The 10211-nt window shown below is 43.7% G+C and overlaps 1 long non-coding RNA gene across 1 annotated transcript in view; it reads right to left on the bottom strand.

Moving 5' to 3' along the window:
• Nucleotides 1–2273: 2273 nt before the first annotated feature.
• Nucleotides 2274–10211, bottom strand: part of LOC119929850 — a 53900-nt gene continuing 45962 nt past the window's right edge. The window contains exon 3 of the long non-coding RNA XR_005451595.1: nucleotides 2274–2736. This is a non-coding gene — a long non-coding RNA (uncharacterized LOC119929850). The remainder of the gene's footprint in view (nucleotides 2737–10211) is intronic.

Here is a 10211-nt window from a genome sequence, read left to right as displayed (position 1 = left end):
TTCCACTGTATTAATACAGCTACTAAATCATTAATAATTATGATATCTGTTAAGCACTTTCTAGGTGCCAGGCACTGTACTAAGTGATATGTTTCAACTTCCATCTTTGGACCTCCTATTTCTCCTGCACATTATCCGTCTAAATTTCTTTCATCACAATATGGCTAGGTTTTACTTCACCCTTTAACGCCAACCTACTCACCGTACCTCGATATCGTCGGTCTCGCCACTGACCACTTACCCACAGACTGCCTCTGGCCTGGAACTCCCTTCCCCTTTCTATCTGACAGACCATCACTTTCCTCCTTCAAAGTTTTATTAAAATCACATCTCAGAGGCCTTCCCTGACCAAGCCTACTTTCACTTACTTCCTAACCCTTCTGCATCATCACCCCTGCACTTAGATCCGCCCTTTAAGCGTGTTGTGGGCAGGGAATGTGACTGTTTATTGTTGTATTGTACTCTCCCAAGCGCTTAGTATAGTGTTCTGCACACAGTAAGTGCTCAATATGATTGAATAAATACACCCACTGTCTGCAGTTCCTCTCCTCCATTTCTCTTTTTGACACCCTTCAATCTGGCTTGAGCCCAATTCCACAGAAACTGACCTCCTTCTTGTCAAATCCAATGGCTTCTACTCCTCTCTAATCCTCCTTGACCTCTCAACTGCCTTTGACACTGTGGATCACTGCCTTCTCCTGGTTCTCCTCCTATTTCTCTGACTTTTCAGTCTCTTTCGTAGACTCAGCCTCTGCCTCCCACCTTCCGTGGGAGCCCCACAAGACTCAGTTATGAGTCTCCTTTTTCTCATCTACACTCACTCCCTTCAAGAATTCTTTTGCTCCTGCAGCTTCAACTACCATCTCCAGGCAGATGACTCCCAAATTTACCTCTCCAGCCCTGACCTCTTTCCTTCTCTGCAGTCTCACATTTCCTCCTGCTTCAGGACATCTCTACTTGGATGTACAATCAACACCTAAAACTTAACACGTCCAAAACAGAACTCCTTATCTTTATGGACAGCACTACCATTCACCCTGTGTCACCATAAACATGACATTATCCTTGACTCATCCCTTTCATTCAACCCATATATTCAGTGCCACCAAATCATATCGATTCTATCTTCACAACATGGCTAAAACATTCCCTTTCCTCTCCATCCAAACTGCTACTATATTGACCCGAGCACTTATATCAATCAACAGTATTTATTCATTCATTCAGTTGTATTTATTGAGCACTTACCGTGGGCAAAGCACCGTACTAAGCACTTGGGAGAGTACAATGTAAGAATAGACACATTCCCTGCCTAAAATGAGCTTACAATCTAGAGGGGGAGGGCCAACATTAATATAAATGCATAACGACGTATAATTTATGGATATGCACATAACCCACCTTTTCTTCTGCATCAGCCTCCTCACCGACCTCCCTGCCTCCTGCCGCTCTCCACTCCAGTCCTTACTCCCACTCTGTTGCCAGGATCATTTTTCTAAAAAAAAAGTTCATTCCACATCTCCCCAAACCTCCAATGGTTGCCCATCCCCTTTTGCATCAAACCGAAACTCCTAGTCATCGGTTTTAATGCACTCAATCAGCTCACCTCCTCCTACCTTACCTCTCTGATTTCCTATTACCACCCAGTCCTCTATTTCGCTTCTCTAACGCCAACTTAACTGCAGTATCATAATCTTGTCTATCTTTCTGCCAACCACATGACATATCCTGCTTCTGGCCTGGAACTCACCTCTCCTCCATATATGACAGACCATCACTCTCATCACCCTTAAAGCCTGATTTTAATCAAATATCCTCCAACAGGCCTTCCCTGAGTAAGTCCACTTTTCCCCTACTCCCCTACCTATACACTTTAAGTCTTGATATTCACCCTGCTCTCAGCCCCAAAAGCATTCATGCACATATCTGCAATTTACTTATATTAACATCGTTCTCCCCCTCTACACTCTTAGCTCCTTGTGGGCAGGGAATGTGTACAACTCTGTTGTATTGTACTCTCTCCCAAACAGTACAATGTTCTGCACACAGTAAGTGCTTAATACTACTGATTGACTGAGCGCAGGAAGTGCTCTTCCCAAATACAGTCCAAACACAGCATTCAGAAGGTGCTCACTACTATTACTATATGATGTGGCATATTTTATTTGTATATTTGTATTTCACACCATTGACACAACAACACAAAGAACTGATCACATCAAGGAGTCACAACAGTTGCAAAAAATAAACCAGTGCATGAAGAGAACATAATTCCATTAACATTACTTGGTCTGGCCAAGATAAATAGATTTCCTTTTGAATATTTCACCCTCAAATGTTAATAAAGCACAACATCGGAATGGACACCCAGGAACACCACACGATCCTCAATTCTGTTCTCTTTGGCTGATTTCCAAGGCAGAGAGAGTAAACAGCCTTCTCCCAGCTTTCTCACATCTACAGCTGAGAGTGTAGGATGTTTACAGTACCTGTCACTCAGGACTCTTTAGAACAGGTTAGGGTTCAGCAAAACAAACTTCAGGAAATCCAGTGTGCCAGCGCGTTAATATCTGTGCCACATGATTAGTCCAGAAATGACCTCATAAAACATTTCCCTTTCCCCTTTAAAAAGGACGTCTTCAAAGATCAAAGGAAATCCAGCTTCATCACTCTATGCTGTACAACTTCACTCCAGCTCACTGCCGCATGCTGCTGATGGTTGTGGCTGCGTTGTACCTGTAGGCAGAAGAGACAAGTCATTTTCATTGTAGATAATTAATGATATTCAATTATGGGGTGCACAGTAATAAATGCAATCATCAAACAAAAAAAAGAACACCTGAGGTAGCATAGTACTGCTATATGAAAACTGAAATGCCATTTCCCAGCACAACACAAATATTTTTAATCTATGTGAAAGGAACTCTTTGGACTGGTAAATATATATTCCATAGAAGATAAATTAATCCAGAAGCAGCGTGGCTCAGCGGAAAGAGCCCGGGCTTTGAAGTCAGAGGTCATCGGTTCAAATCCTGGCTCTGCCACTTGTCAGCTGTGTGACTTTGGGCAAGTCACTTCACTTCTCTGGGCCTCAGTTACCTCCTCTGTAAAATGGGGATTAAGACTGTGATCCCAAGTGGGACAACCTGGTCACCTTGTAAATTCCCCAGCACTTAGAACAGTGCTTTGCACATAGTAAGCGCTTAATAAATGCCATCATTATTATTATAATTACTTTCCCCCTCCCCCTCATATTTTCATTCATTCAATCGTATTTATTGAGCGCTTACTGTGTGCAGAGCACTGTACTAAGTGCTTGGGAAGTACAAATTGGCAACATATAGAGACGGTCCCTACCCAACAGCGGGCTCCCAATCTAGAAGGGGAAGACAAGAGTCTAGACGGGGGAGATCTATAAGGGCTGGGATTACAACTTTTGTTGTTCCTAGGTTCTCTAAGTACCTCACACAGTAACCTACACAGAGCAGGCAACTAATACTACTGATATACTCCTACTGAAATCTTGCCAAATCTAATATTGTACTCCATCTTCACACTCCACTATTTACTGTCTTTGACAATGTGGGTTGCTCCTTTCTTGTAGACATCATCTAACCTTTATGTTTCTGACACCATATTCTCCTGGCCTACCCTCTCATCTCTTTCACTGACTCTTCTTCCACTTCCCACTCCTTAACTGAGGGGTTCTCCCCCATTGCTTAGTTTTGGGTCCTTCTCTATCCTGCATCATAGATTCACTTTTTGGGGGAGTTGATCAGCTCTCCTGGCTTCAACTCCATGTGAGTGACTCCCAAATCAACCTCACTAGTGCCGGCTTCTTTCCTTCTCTTCCTACTCATATCTCCTCCAGCAACCAGGACATCTCTTCATGGTTACACCACTAGCACTTCAAAGTGTCCAGAAGTGAATTCCTTCTCTTCCCTTCCAAATCTTCTCCTCCACCTAATTTTCCAAATACAGTTGAAAAACACCACCACCTTTCCTCCTTGACACCTCCCTTTTATTTAATCCCCATAATCAGTCTGTCCCCAAATCTTAATAATAATAGTGGCATTTGTTAAGTGCCTGGCACTGTTCTAAATACTGAGGTAGATACAATCTTAATCACAACTTTAATACCCATTCTGCAGCTGAGGTAACGGAGGTACTGAAAAGTAAAGTGACTTGTCCTAGGTCACACGGCAGACCAGTGGCAGAGTGGCATTAGAACCTAGGTCTTTCCGATTTCCAGGCCCGTTCTCTCTCCACTAGGCCATGCTACTTCTCTGTCCAAAATCCTGTTGGTTCTTTCCCCACAACATCTCCAGAATACCCTTCTTTTAAACCCAACTGCCCACACACTGGTCAGGACACTTTTTATATCCCAGCTGTACTTCTGCATCAACCTCTTCGAGGGAACTCCCGGCCTCCGGTCTCTCCCTTCTCCAGGCCATAATTCCCTCTGCTGCCAAGAACACTGGCCTGAAACATCAATTAATCAATGGTACATATCGAGTGCTCGCTGTGCGCAGAGCATTGTACTAAGTGCTCGGGCGAGTGCAATCCAACAGAGGTGGTAGACACGTTTCCAGCCCACAATGAGCTTAACAGTCTAAATGGGGACATCATTCTACTCGTGTGTTCTTGTCTCACTGACCTCTTCTCCCTGGAACTCCCTCGTCGTTTACACCCAGAACACCAATGCTCTTCCGATCTTCAAGGCCCTTCAGAAATCATTTCTCCTCCTAATCAGGCCTTCCCTGATTAATCTTTCATCTCACCACCGTATCTCCTACAACTGCCATCTCAGCCACTCTGCATTACCTAAGCACTTGGATATTCAAAACCCTACACACACTCCTATAAGCTCGTTGTGGGTAGGGACTGTGTCTGTTGTATCGTTGTGTTGTACCATCCAAAGCGCTTAGTACAGTTCTCTGCACACAGTAAGCACTCAATAAATACAATTGATTTATTGGTTACCTACATACCTTTATAATCTTTTGCTTCTTCCTACCTGCAATTTATTTTAGAATATTTCCCTTGCTTGATTGTGAACTCCTTGAGGGCAGAGACTAATAACTCTACTGTACTCTACTAGGTATTTACTGCAATGCTCTGCGCAGAGAAAGTGCTCAATACACACTTTAGGTTGGTTGAAACAATAATAAATAAGGATTACTTAAGCAGAGCTTTTGCAATAGTATTTATTAACGATGAGGCTTGGCTTTCAAGGACATGAGTATCCTAAATGATGCAAATGAAAGAATGAGAAAAATAGAAGTCATGGATATTTCAAAGGGAAATCAAATACAATAAATGTGGGGTGAGACCTGGTTATAAAACTGGAAGATCACCACTCAAGCAGGATAAAAAGAAACAGAAGGTTTTTACTTTTCTTATTTACAAAATACTAAATTATATGGAAATTGAAGGGACTGAAAGGAACAGTATATTAACATTGTGTCTTTGCATTTTCTACTTCCATTGCTGGGCAGCAGCAGCAGCAGCATGGGGGAGAGTCAAGGGCAGGGACTGAAGTTGACTGAGCGGAAGGTGGCAATGGCAAACCACTTTCATATTTTTACCAAGAAAACTCCACGGGTTCTACGAGAATAATTGCAGATGGAGGTGGGGCGTTCTGGAAGAGATGTGTCTGTGGCGTTACAATGGGTCAGACACGACTCGACAGCACAAAACAACAGATGCGCAAAAATACACATAGAGTTAACAACATGCATATGTAAGTGCGTATATACAGATAGACCTATCTGTAATTTTTAAGATGATGCTATTGATGGTACAGTCCTATCCATATGCCTGCCCCATGCTGAAAACACTGACGTCTGACCAACACACCCTGCCACACCGTCTGCACTTAAAAACTGTTGTTAATTCCGCCGATTATTGAACCCCACAATAAAGGCTCACTGAGCAGTCAAGGTGAGACAGGTTTGAATTTGGTAAAGCAGGCTAGGGCACTCAAATAGGTTCTAAACACTTCCCAACAAGGTAGGAAATATGTCTTTTTGTCGTAGAATAAAGCAGCATTTGTAGAGGAAGTGCAGACTTCAGTGGGAGATGACTGCAAAGATCCAGCTGTTTTGGATAACTGTTTCCAGGTGTTGTTCATTTGAATCCTTGGTTCCAGCTCTGGATCTTCTGGAGCCCATTCCCACAGAGAAGCCAATGAAGCTTTCTTCTCCTGTGCACATCCTCCATTTGCCTTCACCGGCTCGGCTCGTTGCCCTTCATTTCCAAGCTGACCAGGCTTGACCGGCAGCAACAGTTGAATAAATGAGGGGGAGGTGCAGCTCCCTTTGATTTTCAGCCAGGGTGCTGGCACCGCTTTTATAAATCATTTGCAAGTCACTTCACTGTTATGCCTTTTTTTTCCCTCATCACAGTCAATCGTATTTATTGGGCACTCACTGTGTGCAGAGCATTGCACTATAGGCTTGGAAGAAGTACAACACAATAAACAGACACATCCCCTGCCCAAAAAGAACCCACCGTGCATATACAACTCATTCCTTTCCTCACGCTAATTTCAAAGGACTAGATTGAGGACAGGGATTGAGACTTCCTAAACTATAAAATTTGTAGTGTTTAGCAATAATGACTTATAGACATTCCGTACCTGTTGCTAATGGCAGTGGCCTTGTTCATTTCCTCTACATTGAGGAGAGATATGCTACTTTCTACAGATCTGCCAGGGCTGGGCCCCTTATATATTCAAAGGAGTCAGGGGAAGAAATAGACAATGAACAATACACCACAAACAGCTTTCCCTTAATGAAAAGCAACACTTTAGGAAGTGCCAAGTAACATTTCAGGAGGCAAGGCAGTCTGACGTTAGAATGAATTTCCAATGAGGAAAAAACAGGGGGCAACGGAAGTTCGAGCAGAGGAGACAATTATATAAACAGAGTAAAAGCAACAAGAAAAAGAGGAAATGAGTCTGCAATAAATGCTTAGTTGGGTTGGGTTAGAAAAGACTCACTTTCAGACTGTTAACACAGGCTGTAACTTCAAGGTTCCAAACTGTTTGCTAAATGTAGTCATCTATGCAATTGCAACCACATAAATGGCAAGTTTAAGTACCCAAAAAGCAAGTGTAATTAGTCACATAACTTGGAATTCTGTCTTCCGTTTACAACTTCACTGCAAAAATGAAGTATTATTTGGCTTCTCAAACCTTGAAAACATCAAATCTTTATATGAACAGATAATCTGTGAGGCTTCACTATAAGGGGGAGACTGTTACGATACAATTGCACATAAAGAAAAAATAATAAACATAACTTTGCATATTAATAACATGTAAAAAGCCTCAATAATCAGCTCTGCTTTGTTTTACAACTGAAAAAGACAAAAATAAAACAAAGCCTCGTTTTTTGTTGGGTTTTTTTTTGTGGGGGGAGGAAAGCAGGCCATTTGGAAGTAAAGTCCAAAAATAACCGTTTTTTTACTACTACAAATTCCTGGAAAATAGGAAGTTGCAGATGTGTGATCATCATCATCATCATCATCATCATCAATCGGATTTATTGAGCGCTTACTGTGTGCAGAGCACTGTACTAAGCACTTGGGAAGTACAAGTTGGCAATATATAGAGACAGTCCCTACCCAACAGTGGGCTCACAGTGTGATCTCAACTTTAAAATTTAAAATTAATATGGTAGTTTTTATATAAAGAATAACTGGGTTAAAAGTTAATATATTCACTTAGCTTCAAGTCAGAAACAGATTCTAAAATAAAACCTACAATAATTCGGATTGGCAGGGGCACTGGGTATTTACTAGCACTTAAATGGATCCTCAGGGCTATTTTAGGTGACTTTGTCAGAGTGGCAATATTTACATTCCTTTAAAATCATATAAATGAAAGAATACATCATCGTGACCACTTAGATTATATCAAAAACCACTAGTATACAACGATAATCCAGACTATTTGGGCCTCAAGCTGGTTCAGCTTCCCAAAAGTCTGGGTAACAGAACACACAGAAGCTAATTTAGATCATTACAAATGGGAATAATTGAACCAAATTATTTTAAATGACATTTTAAAAATATTATTCAAATAAGTCTCCGTTTGGATAATCACTTTTTCACTCTAAAGAGGGGTTCCTATATATGTTTGCATGCCTATCTAGCTACAACTACACACTATTTGAATGCGAGAATACCACCAGATGTCAGTGTATCCTAAAGCTAGTTTAGACCTTGCTCTCCTCCATTAAAGTGTATTTTAGCTACAAGACACGATCCAGACTCCATCCACCTGAAACAACTTGCAGCCCAGAGATAAGTCGTGTATCGGTGTCTGATGCACCCCAGGGACTGTACTTCCTGCCCCTCAAATTACATCCCAACAACGCCGGTAAATCAATCCTCCCTTTCCCTTTCCAACCCATACACGCTCCTTTCTTGCTCTCCCTTGCTGCAAACGCGAATCTTTGTCCCCACCCCTAACTCGGCTGCCCCATGTCTCACACCTTCCCTACCCTTCGTCCCTCATGGTTGCTTTATTTTTAAGCCCAGGGCCACCCAGGGGGACCTGCGCACACAAACACATCACCACAGCAGCCGATGAGAAGGGGGAAAATGTTAACGAGCCAATGCTGGCACCTGATGTAAAAAATAAACCAGAACAGTCCAGAAGTGTACAGAAAGGATTATTCTGAAGTATGGGTCTTCCGCTTGCCCGGTTCGTTCCCTTGTGGGTCGCCTCAGGTCTGGCTGCCAACTTCCGCTGCCGGGCGGCTCTTCACAAGGATCCGCGGAGGAGAAATAAAGGCTCTGGAGCATGTGCGGATCCAATTAGAGCTACGGAAATCTCCTGGGCACCAGCGCAGTTCCCCAGTTGCCTAGTGCAGGATGGTGGCCACGGGGCTTGCTGTGACCAGTGCGGGGCCCGGGCTGAAGCACACTGGCAGCACCACCAGCTCCTGCGGCACACCTGGCACAGCTCTGGGGCGGGACGGAGAAAGAAGACGCCCACTGTTGGGTAGGGGCCGTCTCTATATGTTGCCAACTTGTACTTCCCAAGCGCTTAGTACAGTGCTCTGCACGCAGTAAGCGCTCAATCAATACGATTGACTGAATGGATGAATGCCCCAGGGTAGGAAAGGGCAGCCTTTCGCCTGCCCTGCTCCAGCTCTTTAACCAGTCAGCAGATGCAGATGGCACCTGGAGAAAGATGCCAGGTGTTCGGTGCATTGAGGGTGGTGGTTGGCAAATTGAGTGCTGCCCACGGAAGCGTTTCTGCTCTCTGGCCTTGCGGCCTTGTACTAGGTGGCGGGTACGGATATGACAGCGACCTAGCACTTAACAGGCACCTGTGTGTCCTGGGTATCGAGCCTTCTCCTGAGAATCCCGAGTCCCCACCTACAAAATTTTAAATGTCCTGGTGGACAGACAAATGTCCGTCGCCTCACCTTTAGACTGTAAGCCCTTTGTGGGCAGGGAATATCACTGTTCACTGTTGTGTCCTACTTTCCCAAGTGCTTAGTACAGTGCTCTGCACACAGAAGCTCTCAATAAATATGACTGAATGAATGACCCATATGAAAATACTCTACTTTCCACCCAAGCTGGGACTTCGACACGGACAGATGTCTTGATCCTGGTCTCTCCTTCCTGGCCCAAGCGGAAGCGAGCTGGCTTGGTATGTGACACCGATGGATGCCTCCCTCTCACAGCTTTGTCTGGTTCTGCCCTCCTATTTTCCATCCTTTAATGCATGGTTAGATTAAAAAGTTAGAAAATAGGGAAAATAGAGGCAGACCAAAAGGCAGCATGGTGACGGCGGGGCCGCACATTCCATACCAAGTAGCCGGGCAGTATGGCTGATGTGGTGTTGGGATTCAAGCTTCTCCACTGCTGAAGCACGTAGGTCTAGTAGTAATAATAATAATATTAATAATATTATTATTATTATTAATAATAATAATGGTATTTATTAAGGGCTTACTATGAGCAAAGCACTGTTCTAAGCGCTGGGGAGGTTACAAGGTGATCAGGTTGTCCCACATGGGGCTCACAGTTTTAATTCCCATTTTACAGATGAGGGAACTGAGGCCCAGAGAAGTGAAGTGACTTGCCCAAAGTCACGCGGCTGACAAGTGGCGGAGCCGGGATTTGAACCCACGACCACTGACTCCAAAGCCCGGGCTCTTTCCACTGAGCCACGCTGCTTCTCGCTG

Source organism: Tachyglossus aculeatus, chromosome 1 (genome assembly GCF_015852505.1).
Source record: "Tachyglossus aculeatus isolate mTacAcu1 chromosome 1, mTacAcu1.pri, whole genome shotgun sequence".
In the NCBI taxonomy this organism is placed as follows: Eukaryota; Metazoa; Chordata; class Mammalia; order Monotremata; family Tachyglossidae; genus Tachyglossus; species Tachyglossus aculeatus.
This window is presented reverse-complemented; position numbering and strand designations above follow the sequence as displayed.